At 46.0% G+C, this 20,090-nt stretch overlaps 1 protein-coding gene across 8 annotated transcripts in view; it reads right to left on the bottom strand.

Annotated features, from left to right (window-relative positions):
• The window catches only part of NFAT5 (nuclear factor of activated T cells 5), a 157,394-nt gene that overhangs the window by 82,806 nt on the left and 54,498 nt on the right, over positions 1-20,090 (bottom strand). The window lies entirely within an intron of this gene.

The raw sequence follows: 20,090 nt of genomic DNA, 5'->3' as shown, positions 1-20,090 counted from the left end.
GTAGCTGCTGCACCTAAGGAAATACGGGAGGGAGGGAGGGAGGGAAACAAGAGAAAAAAAAAGTTGGTATCAAACCTAAGATAAGACACAGCAAGAGAGATGTGGGGGAACACAAAAAAGGGTTACAATAAAAATGATAGGAGGAGAGGAAGAACATGCAGTACATAAGAACAGCCATAATGGGTCAGACCAACGGTCCATCTAGCCCAGTATCCTGTCTGCCAACAGCAGCCAATGCCAGATGCTCCAGAGGGAGGGAACACAACAGGTAATCCTCACATGATCCCTCTCGTTACCCATCTCCAGAGAAAAGGAGGCTAGGGACACCATTCCTTCTCATCCTGGCTAATAGCCATTGATGAACCTAATCTTCATGAATCTAACTCTTTTTTTAACCCTGTTAAGGTCCTAGCCTTCATCACATCCTCAGGCAAGGAGTTCCAGTTCCAGGAGTAAAAGGAGTGAGCAAAATAGAACAACAGAGAGGAGAATATAACAGAAAAACAGCAGCAAATGTGATGATTATGAAGGAATAAGATACAGAAAGTCACTGGAACATTAGAAAAAAATTAGCAAAAATATAGTGATAAAGGAACAAGGTATTTGATGAAAGGGTAGAAAATGAAGAAAATAATGAAAACGGAAAAAATCTGAATGTTAGTAATTTTATGGATATTGCAGTTCATTTGCGGGAAGACCTCTCAGCGCTATTTACTTGGGAAAGGACAGGACAGCTCCTACTTAAGTTAGACAAAATACTAATTGTTCCGATAGCTACCTATAGTACATATTATATCTGACATTCTGGTCTTTCCTCTTGACTATTTTGATAGGTCTTCATTGTGGACAGTGATCAGACAGTTTGGCATAGAGAAAGTCTCTTTCTCCTCCCAGGAAACCTTGTATCTTTACTACTGTATTTAGGAATCCATAGAGAAGCAATATCTAAATTTGTGACAGTGCAAAATAAAGAGATAACGTTTTAAACACCTGTCACAAAGGGAGTTCTGATTTTTAAGGAGAACAGAAAAAAGGTAGAGGTTAAACCTCTAAAATCCAACACTCTCTAATCCAGCAACATCTGTAGTCCGGGAGCAAGACCACAGATAATGCTAGACCAGAGAGCCCTGGCTGGCAGTAGGAAGTGCAGCCCCAATGGCAGTGAGGCCAACATGGTGGAGAGCACAGCCCCAGCAATGGTTGTGGCAGGAAGCATGGTCCTAGCGAGGAGTACAGTCCCGTCCAGGCCAATGGCAATAAGACCAGTGTCCAGGAGCGTAATACCAGCTGGTTGGGGGCCTGGTTGGGGGCCGGGAGCACAGCTCCAGCTGGGTGAGCATAGCAGGGAGCACAGTTCCAGCTGGGCTGAAGGCAGCAAGGCCAGCCCCCAGGAGCTCAGCCCCAGCCGGTGGAACAGGGAACGCAGCCCTGCCCTGATCAGAGACAATGGGATCAGCACAGCAGGAACTGGGGCTCTGACCCAGCCAGAGGCAGCAGGGCAAGTGGCCAGGAGAGCAGCCCAGACTGGCACCCCCAATGGTGAGTGCAGTCCCAGCCCCAGGCAGCAGTGCAACACTGGCAGGGTTAGGGGCAGCAGGGCTGACAGGGAGGTGCAAGGCCACGAGGGGAGCCTTGACATTCCCTGGTCCTGCAAACTGCATGGTTCGGGACCACTCAGGTCCCAAGGGTGCTGCACAAGGGAGGTCTCTCACCTGCAGACTAAGTGCTCCGTATGCTTTGGAATTTGAAATATGAAATAATATTTGTAAAAGCCTGGTTATGTAATTGTTTTACTTTTTAATTCTAGTAGATTTTTTTTGCTTTACCAAACTGATTAGGGGCATTATAGAACTTACTGTATGTTTAAGAGGGCAGTTTTTATAAAACAAGGATTATTCTGTTTCATAATTATATTCTATAATTTATCATGAATTTTACAAACTGCTTTAGCAGCAGCAGTTTGTAAATTTAAAATTTATTTTCCCCCATTTTAAAATATCATCTTGGATCATTTACTCCCCACCATTACATCCCAAAGTGAAGTTAGACGAATGTTATGATTGAAAAAAAGTCAAGGACTCAATTTGGAAAATTTCAAATATATGATTGCCAGGGCAATCATAATTCAGTCTTCTCATAGATGTGAATTACGATACAGCTTGTGTGTTATATGCTACTTTCTTCTACAAGACTGCTGCCTCAAGATGGACAGTATTCACTAAACGAGCAGCTAATCAATAAAAAGGAGTCCTGGGCACCTTAAAAACTAACATTTATATGGGCACAAGTTAAGGCACCACAGGATTCCTAGTTACTGCAGATACAGTCTAACATGGATGCCTATCTGCTTCTTGTCAACTATTCAATATATTCCTCTCATTGTTCAATGTATGGCCCTCAGGCCTCATTTACTGCATGTTACTCAAACTCTGCTCTGAATACAGAATTTTCCATGTCCTCCCAGGCTTTTCTAGGGTTCACCACTTCCATAGCTGAGAACTTCATACACAGAGAATTTATTTTTACAACATCCATGTGAGAAGAGGGGTATAATTACCCAATTTTACAGACATGGGTCTGAATCTCAGACAGAATAAGGTCAAAAGTGTCCATTAATTTTGGGTGTCCCGTAGGGCCAGATTTTTCAGCATACATAGCAACACACATTCAAAGCATAGCTCCTATTGACTTCAGCTTTAGCTGTTGAATGCTAAGCACGTCTGCAAATCAGACTTAGAGTCTTGAGTTGGCCAGAGGCAACCATAAAATCCACTTCTCCAGAGTGGCATTCAGCTACTTTTGCCATGAGACCATCCTTTTTCTTCCGGCAGTTCCCTCCTTTTTTCCATTCAACTTCTGCAACAAATGGGACCAGAGTCCTACAGACAAGTCTCCATCACTAAACAACTCTGATTTATCTCCCCAGGAAGAAGGGGGCAGATCCATCCTGAGCACTGAATAAGGTAGGGATCCTATGGGAAATTTTAATATCAGGTCATTAAAGACTTTTTCATAACTCATGTGCAGAAAGTGGCCAAATTAATTTCTCACAGGCAAACAGCTCTGGCATGGTCTAACTTTTCACTCCTTAAGTTTAACATGCTTTTAACATATGAAAGAGATGGTAGAACAACTCATACCCAATTCACAGGTTTGAAGAGAATCAAAGAAGGCTGCCTCACTACCTGGATCAGATTCCAGATATTTGTAAGTGCTCCCCAAATTTCACTAGGCCCAGACATTTGATATTTTACATCACTGCATTACTGAAGGATTTCTATTAGTAGGACAGATCCACTGACAAATACCTCTGTTGTTATTGTTATGTAACAATGTTTTCTATGGGGGCACTTTTCTTTATTGACATGATGTTTTAAAGTCCTAGCAGGATTGAATTTAGTATTAATGTTGTAAGCAGGTAAGTAACATTGATGCTATTGAAATATGCTGTGTTAAACTTGGAAAATCTTTTCAAGATTAAGTGGTGAGTAAAAATAGCCCACATCTAAGGTCATAAATATCCAAAATTGTGCAGGTGTAAAGTAAATAGTATATCCAAACACACTAGCCTCCAGATTGCCTATCAAATATACAACCTCAAAGCTGAAAGACCAATCTTGGCATTTAAACATTATTTAGGTCTGAAGTATGATTTACATCCCAAACTTAATGTCACAGAGCCCTGTTTCCTTAAAGCAGAGGTGGGGAACCTCAGGCCGCAGGGCTGGATGTGGCCCCCGGCTTGCCTGGATCCACCCCTTGAAGCTCAGGGCTCCCCACCAGCGCTGGGGAGCCCACACTGGCACTCTAGCCCCCTCCCCCATCACAGGGCTGGAGCACACAAAATTTATAGCCTGGGCTCCCATAGGCTTTGGTGTGCAAGGGGAACGTGGGGCCTTCTCAGTCAGGGGACACATCAGTGAGGGTTTGTTTGTTTTTTTGCTTCTCACCTGTGCACAGCCCCCGACAGACTTTTCTGTGAGCCAGTGGTCCCCTCCCCAAAAAAGATTTCCCACCTCTACCTTAAAATAATACCATGGGTGAGAAGAAATGAGTTTAACGGTTTAGCTAAAACACACTTTAACAGTCTTCACGCACCAGAAGAAACTCTGTCCTCGTAGGCAATCAACAGGTTTGCAGTCTATTTCAGCTTTTAATACTTTAATCCTCCCAGTCCATTGAAGTCATCTATCTCCTTGATGTGTGCAAGAGGAGAAAAGGAAAGCTAGACTTGGCTAGCTTGGCTCATATTCATTTGTGAAGTACTAACTCCATTAGCATGCCAAAAAAAGCCCACAAGATTTCAGATGCAATACATTTTGACACACCAGCCTGAGACATTTATTCACCTGAATATTCTGAGTCATAAGGATATGCCCAGAAGATTTAAATACCTGAGTTCGATTTTTTAATCCAGAGTTTTAAAGGTACATTTTCATTTATTTTAAAAACACCATGCAAATGACAAAATACACATTTAATCAAAAGGCAGGGAGAACAGGATTCATGACAGGAAGTTCAAGATCTAGGCTATTTTTAATGAGTGCACATTTAAACGCTCCTAAATAAAGTTATGGGAATTACACCCCCAGAAAAGATTAGAGCCTGTAGCACAAAACCATGTAATGAATCTGCAGTTCTCAAACTTCATTGCACCACGACACCCTTCAGACAACAAAAATTACCACATGACCCCAGGAGGGTGGACCAAGCCTGAACCCTAACATCCTGGACAAGGCAAAGGGATGGAAAGCCCAAAGCCAAAGTGTGTAAGCCTCAAGCAGAGAGCCTCGCTGTCCAGGGATCAAGCCGTAACCTGAGCCCTACTGCCCAAACCTAAAGACTTGGGCTTTGGCCCCAAGCCTCAGAAAGTCTCACATATCAGCCCTGATGACCCCACTAAAACAGAATCATGATCCATTTTGGAATCTAGACTAGGGATGTAAGCAAGTAGTTGACTAGTCGATTAACCAATAAGCCTAGGTTTATCAGTTAGTCGAGTTGGCTACTCACATTTCCCCCCCTTGCTACCTTTGTATCAGAGGCAGCAAGGGGGGAGCAGGAGATGGGGAGGGCAAGCTTAAAAGTTGGCTTCCCCCAGCACCCTTTCTGTGGTGCTGCCTGCCCGCCTCACATGCTGCTGCCTCCATCAGAGGCAGCAGCATTGGGGAGGGGCCAAGGAAGGCTGCCACAAAGCAGCTCCTGTCTGTAAGGGGGGTCCCCAGCTCCTCATTTGCACTCCCCACAGACAGAGGCTGCTGGACCCAGTGCAAGCTGGGACTGAGTAAGCCTGGCTCAGTCCCAGCTCACTCTGGGTCTGGGAGCTACCCTGCTGTAGTTCTACAGTTTAAATGTAGTAAGAGCCAAACAGGCAGGCAGCCTGGCTTCTACTACATTTAAACTGCAGAGACACAGTGGGGGTAGCTCCCAGGGCAAGCTGGGACTGAGTGCTTCCTCCCTTACTGACTAATCGTATAGTTGATAAACATTCTATCGATTACACAATTAGTGAATTACCCTCCTCTTAATATGCCTAATCCCAACCCACAGTTTGAGAATTCTTTAGATTAATTTACTTACAGAGTGCCATTGGTATGTATCGCACTTTACAGGTTTGAGAATAGAGTATCTCTGTCCTAAAGAGAAAGGACAATCTAAATGGACAAAATATATTTAAGAGAAAAAGGGGGGAGGAGGGGAGATATGACCTAAGTGACTGAGCAAAACACATTTGGCATTATAACACCATTTTTCCCAATCCAGAGCTAACACATGTCTGCTGCCTCAGCTTCTCAACCACCAGTCTTCCACAGGCTGGTAGGCCATGGTGGTACTCCCTTTAGTCAAAGATAAAAGTCCATCCCTTGGAGTATAAAGGAGTTCCAAGTGAAGTCCAGACAAACCGTAATGTTTCCAACCATCATCTTTACAGGATCCCAATCTAATCTATCCTGGCTGAAAACTACTCTTTACAGGGACAGACTAACCTCTCCAAGGCACACATTACCATAGAGGAAAGAAGCAGTAGTAATTCCTGTATTAGTTAATAAAGCCCATCCACTCCCCTCAAAAAAAATAAACCCCACCAGTTTCCACAGTAAAAAAATTGTTTGCAGTAGTTATTCCTGTCCTGAAGCCGAAATACCTAGCATTCCAATAGATCTGTGCATGTACCCTCCTCCCTGCATCTCACTTCAGCATTCCAAAAAGACCTGTATCTTACAGAAAGGGATGCAGGGAAAACTAATCTCCACTTTCCTCACCCCTTCCTGGAAAATGTCACTCCAGGATCCTTGTCAGCTCACAGCACCACCCAGGGCAGGATTTGATTAAACAGCAATTACCTCATTAATAAAAAGTATTCATTTCTCTTAGCTTTGCAGAAACAAACATCTATGGGAGAGCATGGTGGCATCTATTCTGCCTTGTACAGGAGCGGCCCAAGACGAGCTGCCGGCAACTGGCGCCCTAGGCGAAATGCACGATAGGCGCGCAATTGGCGCCCCCGCCTCCAAAGCTCTCAACAGCAGTTTATCTTGGCACCCTAGGTGACCGCCTAGGTCGCCTGTATTGATGGGCCGCCACTGGCCTTGTATCAGGGATGTAAAAATGCGTTTATTAAACTAAACATTAACTCCTGAAATTTGTCAGCGGTTACACATGTGGGGTAGGAGAGGTGAGTGCTAACAGGGAGTTTAGAGAGGGAGTTCTCCAGGTAAAGGAGAAGCAGATACAGGACTCTTGAGGGAAGTGTGTGTTGTGTTTGGGGCTTTCTTGCTGTGTGGTGAGCTTGTGTTTGTGAGTGAGGGTTGGTGTGTGTTCTTTTTTGTTTTTTGTTTATTTATTTATCTTCCCCTGTGTTTGAGAGTGAGGCTTTTTTTTTCTTCCCCCCCACTTCCCCTTTTCCTTCCCCCTCCCCTTGATGGAGATTGTGCTGTGATTGGCTATGATTGGTAGGGGCTGTGATTGGCAGGTGGAAACTGTTGGCTTCTAATTAAAGTTTCAATTCTAGAAACCTCTGCTGACTGGCTGAGCCTTGGTAGGGGGAGGGGCTTTATAAGGCAGTGGGCAAGCAACCAAGGAGCTTGCGAACAGGTGAGTGCGAACAGGGAGTTTAGAGAGGGAGTTGGGAAGGGCGGGAAGTTCTCTTGCCTTTCTTTTAAATCCCTTCTCCAGGACAGCAGTGATGGATGGTGATGGGAAGACAGAACAGATTTCATCTGCATGAACTGCAAGCTGGTCGACATTTTGGAAAAAAAAATTAGAGGGCTAGAGGCCCAAGTGTCGACCCTACGCTCGATCAGAGAGGATGAAGACTTCCTCGATAGAAGGCAGCGTTTAATCCTTCAAGCACGGAAGGCAGAGGAACCAGAGGGCTGTACGTGACCAAGAAGAGAACTGGCAGCATGCAACTTCTAGAAGGGGAAAAAGGCCAGCATGGGAATCCCCCGATGCTATAGAGGTAAGTAATCGCTTTCAAGCTCTCTCCACAGGCTCTGCAGAGGTGAATTCTTTGGAAGGGACCTCACAAGGAAGAAACCAGAAGCGAACACCATCTACTGGAAAACATGGGATGCGTAGTCCTACGGATGGGGGTTCCACGGCCACCACGCCCACAAGGAAACGATGGGTGGTGGTGGTCGTGGACTCCCTCCTAAGAGGGACTGAACCATCCCTCTGCCGTCTGGACCTGGAATCTCGAGAGGTGTGCTGCTTACCGGGCGCTCACATTCAGGATGTGACTGAGAGGCTTACCAAGCTGATCAAACCTTCCGATCGCTACCCCTTCCTGCTTCTCCACGTAGGAACTAATGATACAGCCAAGAATGACCTTGAGCTGGTTACTGTGGATTATGTAGCACTGGGAAGAAGGATCCAAGAATTCGGAGCGCAAGTGGTGTTCTCGTCCATCCTCCCTGTTGAAGGGAAAGGACTGGGCAGGGATCGTCGAATTGAGGACGTAAATGCGTGGTTGCGCAGGTGGTGTCGCAGAGAAGGCTTTGGTTTCTTCGACCATGGGACTCTGTTCCGGGCACAAGGATTGTTAGGAAGAGATGGGATCCACCTAACGAAGAGAGGAAGGAGCATATTCGCAGGAAGGCTTGCAAACCTAGTGAGGAGGGCTTTAAACTAGGTTCATCGGGGGACGGTGACCAAAACCCTGAGGTGAAAGGGAAAGTCGGGTACCGGGAAGAAATGCAGAGAGGAAGGAGCAAGAAAGGAGGACCTCTGTCTCAAATGGAGAAGATAGGGCAATCATCTGGTTACCTGAAGTGTTTGTACACTAATGCGAGAAGCCTGGGCAACAAACAGGAAGAACTGGAGGCCCTGGCCCAGTCCAAGAAATATGACTTAATTGGGATAACAGAGACTTGGTGGGATGACTCGCATGACTGGAGCACTGTCATGGAAGGGTATAGACTGTTCAGGAAGAACAGGCAGGAGAGAAAAGGAGGAGGAGTCGCGCTATATGTAAGAGAGCACTACGATTGCTATGAACTCCAGTATAAAGAGGGAGAAAAACCTGTTGAGAGTCTATGGGTTAAGTTTAAAAGAGCAAACAACAGCAGTGATGTTGTCGTTGGTGTCTGCTATAGGCCACCGAATCAGGTGGATGAGGTTTTCTTTGGACAACTGAGCGAAGCTGCCAGATCGCAGGCCCTGGTTCTCGTGGGGGACTTTAATCACCCTGACATCTGTTGGGAAACCAATACAGCAGTACACAGGCAATCCAGGAAGTTTTTGGATAACTTCTTGACACAAGTGCTGAAGGATCCGACCGGGGGCCGTGCGCAGCTTGACCTTCTGCTCACAAACAGGGAGGAACTAATAGGGGAAGTAGAGGTGGGTGACAACCTGGGAAGCAGCGATCATTAGATGGTAGATTTCAGGATCCTGACCAAAGGAAGAAAAGAGAGTATAAAATACACACCTTGGACTTCAGAAAAGCAGATTTTGATCCCCTCAGAGATCTGATGGGCAGAATCCCATGGGATGCTAACATGAAGGGGAAAGGAGTCCAAGACAGCTGGCAGTATTTTAAAGAAGCCTTATTGAAGGCACAGAAAGAAACCATCCCAACGCGTAGCAAGAGAGGCAAACATGGTAGGAGACCGGACTCGCTTACAGGGGAAACCCTTGGTGAACTTAAGCACAAAAAGGAAGCTTACAAAAAGTGGAAACTTGGACAAATGACCAGGAAAGAGTTTAAAGGTATAGCTCGAGAATGCCAGGGAGTTATCAGGAAGGTGAAAGCGCAAATGGAATTGCGACTGGCTAAGGATGTGAAGGATAACAAGAAAGGTTTCTGCAGGCATGTTAACAAGAAGAAGGTGATCAGAGAGGGTGTGCGGCCCCTAATGGATGAAGGAGGTAACCTAGTGACAGATGATGTGGGGAAAGCTGAAGTACTCAATGCTTTCTTTGCCTCTGTATTCACGGACAGGGTCGGCTCCTGGACTTCTGCGCTAAGTGTCGCAAGATGGGATGAAGATGGACAGCCCATGGTGGGTAAAGAACAGGTTAGGAACTACAGTAAAACTCCATTAGTCCGGCATCCAATGCTCCGGGACTCCTGATGGTCCGGCACCATCAGGAACCTGGAAGTACTGGGGCAGCCGGACAGGCTTCCCCCATTCAGCTGCTGCTGAAACTGACCAGCAGCTGAATTGGGGAAGCCGGGAGCAGAGCAGCTGGGGTGCTGCCGGGTTGGTCCCGTAGCGCTGCCCCTCGGGGCTGCGGGACCAACCCGGCAGCACCCCAGATGCTCTTGGGGACGCCTGGGGCAGAGCAGCTGGAGTGCTGCCGGGTTGGTCCCGCAGCCCCGAGGGGCAGCGCTACAGGACCAACCAGGCAGTACCCCAGCTGCTCTGTCCCAGGCGTCCCCAAGAGCAGCTGGAGTGCTGCTGGGTTGGTGCCGTAGCGCCACCCCTCGGCGCTGTGGGACCAACCCGGCAGCACCCCAGCTGCTCTATTGCAGGCATCCCTGATTCAGCTGCTGTTGAAACTGCCCAGCAGCAGCTGAATCAGGGACGCCTGGGGCAGAGCCGGACTATCGTAAGGGGGGGGGCTATGAGGGGTCTGGGTTGGCATCCCCTCCCACCCCACTTCAGACCCCTCATAGCCCCCCCTTCTGATAGTCCGGCATATCTGATAATCCGGCACCCACTGGGTCCTAAAGGTGCCGGATTATCGGAAGTTTACTGTATTTAGAAAAGCTAAACGTACATAAATCCATGGGTCCGGACTTAGTGCATCCGAGGGTACTGAGGGAGTTGGCAAATGTCATTGAGCAGCCTTTGGCTATTATCTTTGAAAAGTCGTGGAGATTGGGAGAAATCCCGGATGATTGGAAAAAGGCAAATGTAGTGCCCATCTTCAAAAAAGGGAAGAAGGATGATCCAGGGAACTATAGGCCGGTCAGTCTTACCTCGGTTCCTGGAAAAATCATGAAAGGGATCCTTAAGGAATCCATTTTGAGGCACTTGGATGAGAGGAAAGTGATTAGGAATAGTCAGCATTCACAAAGGGCAAGTCGTGCCTGACCAATCTGATTAGCTTCTATGATGAGGTAACTGGCTCGGTGGACATGGGGAAGTCAGTGGATGTTATATACCTTGACTTTAGCAAGGCTTTTGATACGGTCTCCCACAATATTCTTGCCAGCAAGTTAAGGGAATGTGGATTGGATAAATGGACGGTAAGATGGATAGAAAGATGGCTAGAAGGCCGGGCCCAGCGGGTAGTGATCAATGGCTCGATGTCAGGATGGCGGTCGGTTTCTAGTGGAGTGCCCCAAGGTTCGGTTCTAGGACCAGTTTTGTTCACTATCTTTATTAATGATCTGGATGAGGGGATGGATTGCACCCTCAGCAAGTTTGCGGATGACACTAAGCTGGGGGGAGAGGTAGATACGCTTAAGGGCAGAGATAGGGTCCAGAGTGACAGACAAATTGGAGGATTGGGCCACAAGAAATCTGATGAGGTTCAACAAGGACAAGTGTAGAGTTCTGCACTTGGGACGGAAGAATCCCAAGCATAGTTACAAGCTGGGGACCAACCAGCTAAGTAGTAGTTCTGTAGAAAAGGACCTGGGGGTTACAGTGGGTGAGAAGCTGGATATGAGTCAACAGTGTGCCCTTGTAGCTAAGAAGGCTAATGGCATATTAGGTTGCATTAAGAGGAGCATTGCCAGCAGATCCAGAGATGTCATTATTCCCCTTTATTCGGCATTGGTGAGGCCACATCTGGAGTACTGTGTCCAGTTCTGGGCCCCCCACTACAAAAAGGATGTGGACGCATTGGAGAGGGTCCAGCGGAGGGCAACCAAAATGATTAGGGGGCTGGAGCGCATGACTTATGAGGAGAGGCTGAGGGAGTTGGGTCTGTTTAGTCTGGAGAAGCGAAGAGTGAGGGGGGATATGATAGCAGCCTTCAACTTCTTGAAGGGAGGTTCCAAGGAGGATGGAGAGAGGCTGTTCTCAGTAGTGACAGATGGCAGAACAAGGAGCAATGGTCTTAAGTTATGGTGGGAGAGGTCCAGGTTGGATATTAGGAAAAACTATTTCACTAGGAGGGTGGTGAAGCACTGGAATGGGTTACCTAGGGAAGTAGTGGAATCTCCATCCCTAGAGGTGTTTAAGTCCCGGCTTGACAAAGCCCTGGCCGGGTTGATTTAGATGGGATTGGTCCTGCCTAGAGCAGGGGGCTGGACTTGATGACCTTCTGATGTCTCTTCCAGTTCTATGATAAGGGGATGGTTTGAGAACATGATCTTGGTAACTAATTGACCATTCATTATCAGTGGGAAATAGGTCAATGGAGTTACTATAGAGAACTTTCTGGGTGTCTGGCTGGTGAGTTTTGCCCACATGCTCAGGGTTTAGCTGATCACCATATTTGGGGTCGGGAAGGAATTTTCCACCAGGGTAGATTGGCAGAGACCCTGGAAGTTTTTTGCCTTCCTCTGTAGCATGGGGCACAGATCACAGCTGGAGGATTCTCTGCATCTTGGGGCCTTCAAAGTATTTGAAGGCTTCAATATCTGAGACATAGGTGAGAGGATTATTCTAAGAGGGGTGGGTGAGATTCTGTGGCCTGCACTGTGCAGGGGGTCAGACTAGATGATCATAATGGTCCCTTCTGACCTTAAAGTCTATGAGTCTATGAGACAACAGGCAGCTCCGCAGGAGCTGATGCATGTGGGGAACCAGCTTAAAAGCCTGCCCCTCACTCACATGGGCTCCTGCATGTTTCCCCTCCCCCCCATGCCGCTGCCTCTTTGTCAGAGGCAGCAGTGCAGGAAAGGGGCCTGTGTGTAACCATGTACATTACCCGACTGAGGAGATATATCATTAGTGAAGAAAAAGGCAGAAAGGACACCGTTAATTCTTCACATCCCAAGCTTAAGTATGAATTTTTCAGTTTTCACAGTAACTCAGACAACTCTGGGATTTTAGACACTCGATTCTCCTCTCCAATGTCCCCTCTAGAGATGTTAAAATGAGGTTAATTGACTAGTTGATGGAACTTCCATCGACTACTCGACTAGTCAATAGACATGGTGAGGTTAGGTGATGTGAATGGTTAACTGGTAAGGGTTAACTGGTAATAGGTTAAGTGAGGGCATGGTGGGGTCACAGGGCAAGAGGGAGCTGGCATGGGCTGTAGGGGTCAAAGAGTCAAAGGGCATGGGGCATTGGGGTGGGAGTCAAAGGATGTTAGGCACTGGGGACCAAGGGGTTGGGATGGGGCTAGGAATTAAGGGGGGAGGGCTGGGTCTTAGAGATCAAAGGGCAAGAAATGGAGGGTTGAAATGGGTCCGTGGTTATGGAGCCAGGGTGTCTGAGCAGGGTCGGGGGGCCTCAGAACTTGTGGAACAAGCAAGGGCAGTGGGGCAGGATCAGGGTTTGGCACAACAGGCAGTCATGCAGGGGTAGTGAGGCAGGATCAGGGAGCAATGAAAGTGGTAGGACAGGATCCAGGGAAATGGGAGGTTGTCAGTTTAAGTGAGGGGTCGCTGAGACACATTGATAGTGACAGTGGATGCAGGACAGGCTCTAGGTAAGACAGAGGTGGTTGACAAAAGGAAGTTGGCAGTGGGGTGTTGGGAAGCAGGAGACAGTGGGCACTGGGGTGACAGACTTGGCAAGGCAGACTTGTGAGGTAATGGGGTTAGTGGGATAGAGGGGATATGAGATGATGGGTTTGGCAGGTTTAATAATACAGAGATACAGAGAATCAGGGGTGGCTGGACGGGGCCAGAGGGTTCTGCGGTTGGAGGCAGAGGGACGTGCAGTGTCGAGATGGGGTCAGTGGGTGAGTGGACTGGCGGACAGGTAACATTTTATTTGCATATTCATACAATGTTACTGGCTCGCCAAAACTCTGTGAATGGGTCTGCCTGTTCATGGTCTAAAACAGGCTGGGAACCATTGGGCTAGAGGGACCTTTGGTCTGACCCAGGATGGAAGTTCTTGAGATAACTTCTATGAATCAGGAAGTTTCAAGTAGGCTTCACTGGTTAAGTTAACATAATTCTGTGTTAGATTATCCCAACAGGCTGCACAGTAGCATGTGTGCCAACATTTGGAAAAATAAGGGAAAATTATCCAAATAAACTATCATATTTGGGAGCCATAAGAAGTTTGTTGGTGCGTTTTCTGGCTAATTATTGGTTATTTTCAGGCTGTTAAGTGATTGAAAAATAATCACAATTAATCATACTTTCAAATAATAGAATACCATTTATTTAAACATTTTTGGATATTTTGTACATTCAACAGAATACAAAGTGTAGAGTGCTCATTTTATATTTAGTCTGATTACAAATATTTGCACTGTAATAAACAAAAGAAATAATATTTTTCAATTCACTTAGTACAAGTACTGTAGCACAATATCTATCATGGAAGCTGAGCATAAAAATGCAGAGTTATTTACTAAAAAAGCTTCATTGAAAAATAAAAATGTAAAAGTGAAGTGCCTACAAGTCCATTCAGTCCTCCTTGTCCATGCAGACAAAAGTTTGCTTACATTTGAGGAAATAATGCTGCCTTCTGGTTTACCATGTCACCTGAAAGTGGAAATAGAAGTTTGTATGGCATTACTGTAGACAGCATTGCAAAATATTGATGTGCCACATTGCGCTAAAGATTCGTATGTCCCTTTGTGCTTCAAACACCAGTTCAGAGAACTAGAGATGTAAAATTTGGATTATTTGGCTAATTCAAATAGTCGATAAGGGAGCTTCTGCCTCTGAAGTGTAGCAAGAGCCCAGGCTCAAAGGCGAAAGCGCTGCGAGGAGCATGGGACCTGCTGGCCCTGTACTCCCCGCAGCGTTACAAAGCAGTGGCGCCACATGGGAGCCCGCAGTCAGCTGGGGACCCCAGGCTCCATGAGGTGCTGCTGCTTTGAAGCACCCTCTCCTTTTCCCCTACCTTAATGCTTTTGCTTATCGGGTAGTTGACTAGTTGTTCACATCCCTACAGAGGATATACATCCATGCTTGATAAAGATCCAAAGCAGTGCACATCAATGCATGTTCATTTTCATCATCTGAGTCAGATGCCACCAGCAGACGACTGATTTTCTTTTTTTTAAAACAACAAATGGTCAGGTAGCACTTTATAGACTACCAAAACATGTAGATGGTATCATGAGCTTTCGTGGGCACAGCCCACTTCTTCAGATGGTGATTCAGGTTCTGTAGTTTCTGCATCAGAGTGTTGTTCTTTTAAGAATTCTGAAACTTGTTCCACACAGTGTCTAAATTTAAAAAGGCACTTCAGATCCTTAAACCTCGATTCAAGTGCTGTAGCTATCTTTAGAAATCTCACATTAGTATTGTCTTCGCATTTTGTCAAATCTGCTGTGAAAGTGATCTTAAAATGAACAACATGGACTGGGTCATCATCCAAGATTGCTATAACATGAAATATGGCAGAATGTAGGCAGAGCAGGAGAAATACAATTCTCCTCCTCCCCCAAGGAGTTGAGTCACAAATTTTAATTAATGTATGTTTTTAAACGAGCATCATGCGTGGAAGCGTGTCCTCTGGAATGGTGGCCAAAGCACAGAGGGCATACAAATGTTTAGCGTATCTGGCATGGGAATAACTTGCAATGAACTACAGAAGTACCATACAACTGCCTGCTCTCATTTTCAAGGTGACACAGTATGTAAGAAGCAGACAGCATTATCTCCCATAAATGTAAAACAAACCTGATTCTCTTAGTAACTTGGTGAACAAGAAGAAGGACTGAGTGGACTTGTAGGTTCTAAAGTTGTACACTGTTTTGCTTTTGGGTGGAGCTATGTAACAATCTATCAGGAAAGTGCAACTTAAAAATGTAAAGCCCTCTTCACTAGGGTTAGCCAGTCTGCATCTAAATACGGTCTTCCCCTTCCTTGAACCCCATCCCTGCTTAGCAGTCCTTGGAATAGCATCCCTTGGGGAGGTACTATTTGAAAAGCCTATGTGCTGAACGTCATTTTTCTGTTCAAATGTGCATATCAACATTGTAATGGAGTCATGATATTTTGCTATGATTGTTCCTGAAATATGCTGCCTGGGGAATACCCACAGACTGGGTCCTCAGAGACAGCAAAAGAACTGTAAACTAAGGTCTTGCACGTCATCCCAGAAGATGTTTCAGACATCAAGGGCACAGAGGCTGTGAGCAAGAAATTTACAATTCACCTGAAAGACATTTCAAATCTCGCATACACCACAGACTGATTGTCTTCACCCCAGTGGGGAGGACATGCCTCTCAGAGAGGAGGCGGGTATAAGAGACAATGGCTATCCCAATTACATCTGCTCCACCACCTCAACACATGGAAGAGGGACTGTGTGGAAGACAAAGAGAAGTATCACTGAACAGTGGGTGGAGCGGTTCCAGACTGAACGAAGATAGCCTGTAAATTGCAGCTCATGAGGAGACAACCTGTTTTGCTTTTAGAACTATTAGCCTTAGAAAAATTAGATTATGATTTTATTTCATTTTGTAACCAATTTTGACTTATGCTTTTATCACTTAAAAGCTCTCTCTAGTTAATAAGCTTCAGGGGGTAGCCAAGTTAGTCTGTTACAGAAAAAACAACAAATGGTCTGGTAGAACTTAAAGACTAACTAAACATGTAGATGGTATCATGAGCTTTCGTGGGCATAGCCCACTTCTTCAGACGACAGGATTTATGAGTTTAGGATGTGTACACTCGAAATAAATAGGAGAGGGGAAGGGGAGGGAGGAGGGAGTGAGACAGAGCATCAGTAAGTATCTGAACAATGGGTACTTAAACAGAAGTAGATAAAAATCAAAGTCAATAGATAGATTCCCATGTCAGGAAGGAGCTGTTAGCTCTGTGTAGTATCCTTCCTGACATGGAAATCTAATTATTGACTTTGATTTTTATCTGCTTCTGCTTAAGTACCAGTTCTCCAGATACTTACTGATGCTCTGTCTCCCACCATCCTCCCTCCCCTCTCCTATTTATTTGGAGTGTACACATCCCAAACTCATAACTCCAGTCATCTGAAAAAGTGGGCCGTGCCCACGAAAGCTCATGATCCCATCCACATGTTTTGTTAGTCTATGCAGTGCTACCAGACCCTTTGCTGTTGTTTTTCAGTTAATAAACTTGTTTTGATGTTTTATCTAAGCCAGTGTGTTTTGGTTGGAATGTTTAGAGAACATCTACTCAGGTTAACAATGGCCAATGCATACTCATTATGCTTATATGACAGAGGCGGGGAACTTAAGGCCCCAGCTTGCCTGAATTGGGCTCCCCAGGGTTGGGGCTCCTCCCCCAGCATTGGCGCTCCAACTTACACACACATACATCCTATAGGGTTGGAGCACACAAAATCTACTACTCTGGGCCCCCCCAGGCTGTGGTGTACAAGGGGAACGTGCAGAGTGTTTTTCTCAGTTGAGGGCCACGATACTGAGGGTTTGGTTGGTTGGTCTTTTTGTTTCTCACTTGTGCGCAGCCCCCGAATGATTTTTCTGTGGGCAATGGCCCTTGACCCAAAAAAGGTTTCCCACCAGTTATACAACATAATAGACTTACTTGCTTACACTGTCCATAGGGGTCTTAAGCTCTATACTGCAGAACCTACAGCGTGTAACTGCTGAGATTTTTCAGCAGTTACATGGTTATCTATTTAACCGATTTTTAACATCCCTATTGTTTACCATACAAAGAAAACAAAGATGACATGACAAAGATATACAAAAGAATAAATGGCATGGAGAAGGTGGATTTGAAAAAAAGTTACTCACCCTCTCATAAATGTTGTTCTTTCAAAAACGTTATTCGTGGTCATTTCAATCAGGTGTGCATGCACCACGTGCATGACAGCTGGAACATTTTTCCCTAATAAAGGTGATGCTTACCAGTTAACCATTAGGATCGCTATTTCCTATCCCGTACATCTATTTATTCAGGCAGTCACAGTATTTACAGGAAGCCTCCAAATTTCCCATTCCCCTCCCCTACCCAAACCCACAGAGCTAGCTTGCTAGAGAAGTCTATGTATCACATATCCAGCTACTCAGCTCAAGGACAAAAGGGGACGGGACAGATGTGTGAAAAATTATTATTTTAAATACTGTCAAATTTCTTCAAATGCCCTTGCTCCGATTATCCCTCACTCCTAATCTCACAGTTGAGGTCAACTGTGGCAACTCTTATCTTTTTGCCAGTTATACTGAAAATTCAAAAAATGACATTTCACATGGCCACACTGGCCAGACGCAATGAGCTAACAGTATCCAAGACACCAATACATTCTACATCAAGGACAACCAGGATTTTGTTCTATAGGGTAACTGGAAGACTGGATAAAGTTATACATATTCTCTCACAACGACTGAACAATTTATAAACAATAACTGTAACTTAAAAATTCACATACTAGGAATTAGTTGCACGGATGGTTCACTATAAGTACCATATTAAAAACAGTAAGCTCCCTTTTTTAAATGTATAAATCTAAGACACAATCTAGTCTCAAGTGAGTGGCATACTCTATTGCCTATCTTGAAAAATCTGAAACAAAAAATTCTCAAAGTACACACACTTACACTATCCTCATCATCACAGTACCTGAACAATTCAGATGTACAGTAGGTAACATGATTAGAATTCGTCACACTTTATTAGTGGGAAAACTGGACTTAGTAAAATTTATTTTTGTAGTTATTTATGCCTGCTGTGGGGTATGTGTGTATTTGTTACTGAAGTCAAAGAAGTGCCCCTTGCACTTCGAACTGAAAGTGGTGATGATCAAGGTGGCTGGATCCAGTGGGAGTTCAATGATAAGCCCCAAAGGAAGCTCCACCTACTGCACAAACAGCTTTCAGCTTTGCTGTGGACTGTTCTGGTGTGCCTGGGAAGCAGAGTTTTTGACCACAGTCCTCATCTAAGAGCTTCAGGCAATCTCTTATGGTCAAAAAGCTGTCACTTTGGAATGAAGACTCTCCTGTTAAAAAATGAGCCTCACCCTGAAATCCAAGTACAGAATTAGTTTTAATGTTACCATTTCAAGTGACAGGGAGAGAAAAACAAAAGGTTAGTGTCTTACTGAAACTGTGAATGGATTATTGAGTACAAAAAACTAATTCAATTATTGTGTAGACTTCACCCCCAAATAGGGACGTGAATGTTTAACCAGTAAGCCTCATCCTTAAGGTTAACCAGTGAGGGCTGGAGCAGGGCACCCGGCCCGAACAGGACAGAGGCTGCACCAGCTGGGATGCCAGAGCAGCCCCTGCCTAGGGAGGGGGCACTCAAGACCAGTGGTGGACAGAGAGGGGTGTGCCCCCACTAGATTGGAGCAGCACCCCACACCTTGCCTTCCCCTTTAATTGGTTAATCAGTTAAACAACATGCTTACCCGATTAACCAATTAACTGGGATTTTACAACCCTACCCCCAAATATAACTACAATTCAGTGAGACTATATAGGTATTATTAACAAAGTCCTTTGGACTCCTCTGAGATGAAACCAAGTGTTTAAGTATCTGGAATTCAGTTTTATTCTGGAAGGTAGTAAAAGTGATACACTGTGGTTGTTTATAGTGTCTGACTAGACAAGGGGTTGGCAACCTACAGCACATGTGCCATAAGTGGCACACAAGCCAATTCCTTTCCCCATGCAACAGGGAGCCCACACTGGTGCAGGAGACCTCCCCCTTCTCCAAGCAGCAGGTTAGGCTGCACCATGCCCAGCGGCGTAGTAGGAGGCAGTGCTAAGGCCGAGGCATCTGGGGCCAAGACAGCAGCAACTCAGAGGCTTCTCCAGCGTCTGGGGGACAGCCCAGGACTGTGTAGCCATGGCAGCAGTGCTTCTGGCCTCCAAGGCCAGCCCAGGACTACATGGCTGCGGCAGCGGCAACTCCAGCCCCAACCAGGGACTGTGAGGCTGCAGCAGTGGTGCCTCTGGGGCAGGCCCGCATGGCCATGGCAACAGCACCTCAGGGGCCAGCCCAGGACCATGTGGCCACATCAGTGGTGCCTCTAGGTGGGCCCAGGATCACGGCGCCTCCAGTCTCTGGGATCAATCCAGGATTGCGTGGCCACAGCAGTGGCTCCTCCGGCAACTGGGGCCACCATCTTGGACAGTTGGGAAGTCACCACACAGCCATGGCCCCAGCTTTAACTATGGGGAAGGGCTGGAGCTAGATGAAGGCCACGTGGTAGCTACTCCTGGGGCAGGCCACAAGGCAGCTGCTGGGGCTGGATATGGGGCTTCGGTGTGGCATGGGAGTGCCAGGGAGCTGCTATGCCAGTGGCTGCTGATGTGGTGGCAGAATCAGGCTGTTGTTCTTTTGCCATCATCACTGGTGGAGCGGCACTGGAGACAGAGGCTGTGTACTGCTTAAAGTATCAAACTACAAGCCCGAGATTGGAGAACTCAGCAAGGGAAAGCAAAGCCAAGGATCACATTAAACGGTAAGATATGTATCTTAATGTATTTGTTAATGAAGCTGCTAAAATGTAAGCAGGACCATTCTGACTTTAAAAAGTATCAATAGCAATGGCGTACACACACCCCATCACAGGGGTGAGGACACTGCCCAA

Source organism: Pelodiscus sinensis, chromosome 12 (genome assembly GCF_052426305.1).
Source record: "Pelodiscus sinensis isolate ZL-2025 chromosome 12, ASM5242630v1, whole genome shotgun sequence".
Taxonomy (NCBI): Eukaryota; Metazoa; Chordata; order Testudines; family Trionychidae; genus Pelodiscus; species Pelodiscus sinensis.
Note: the sequence above shows the minus strand (reverse complement) of the source record. Positions and strands in the feature narration are given on the sequence as shown.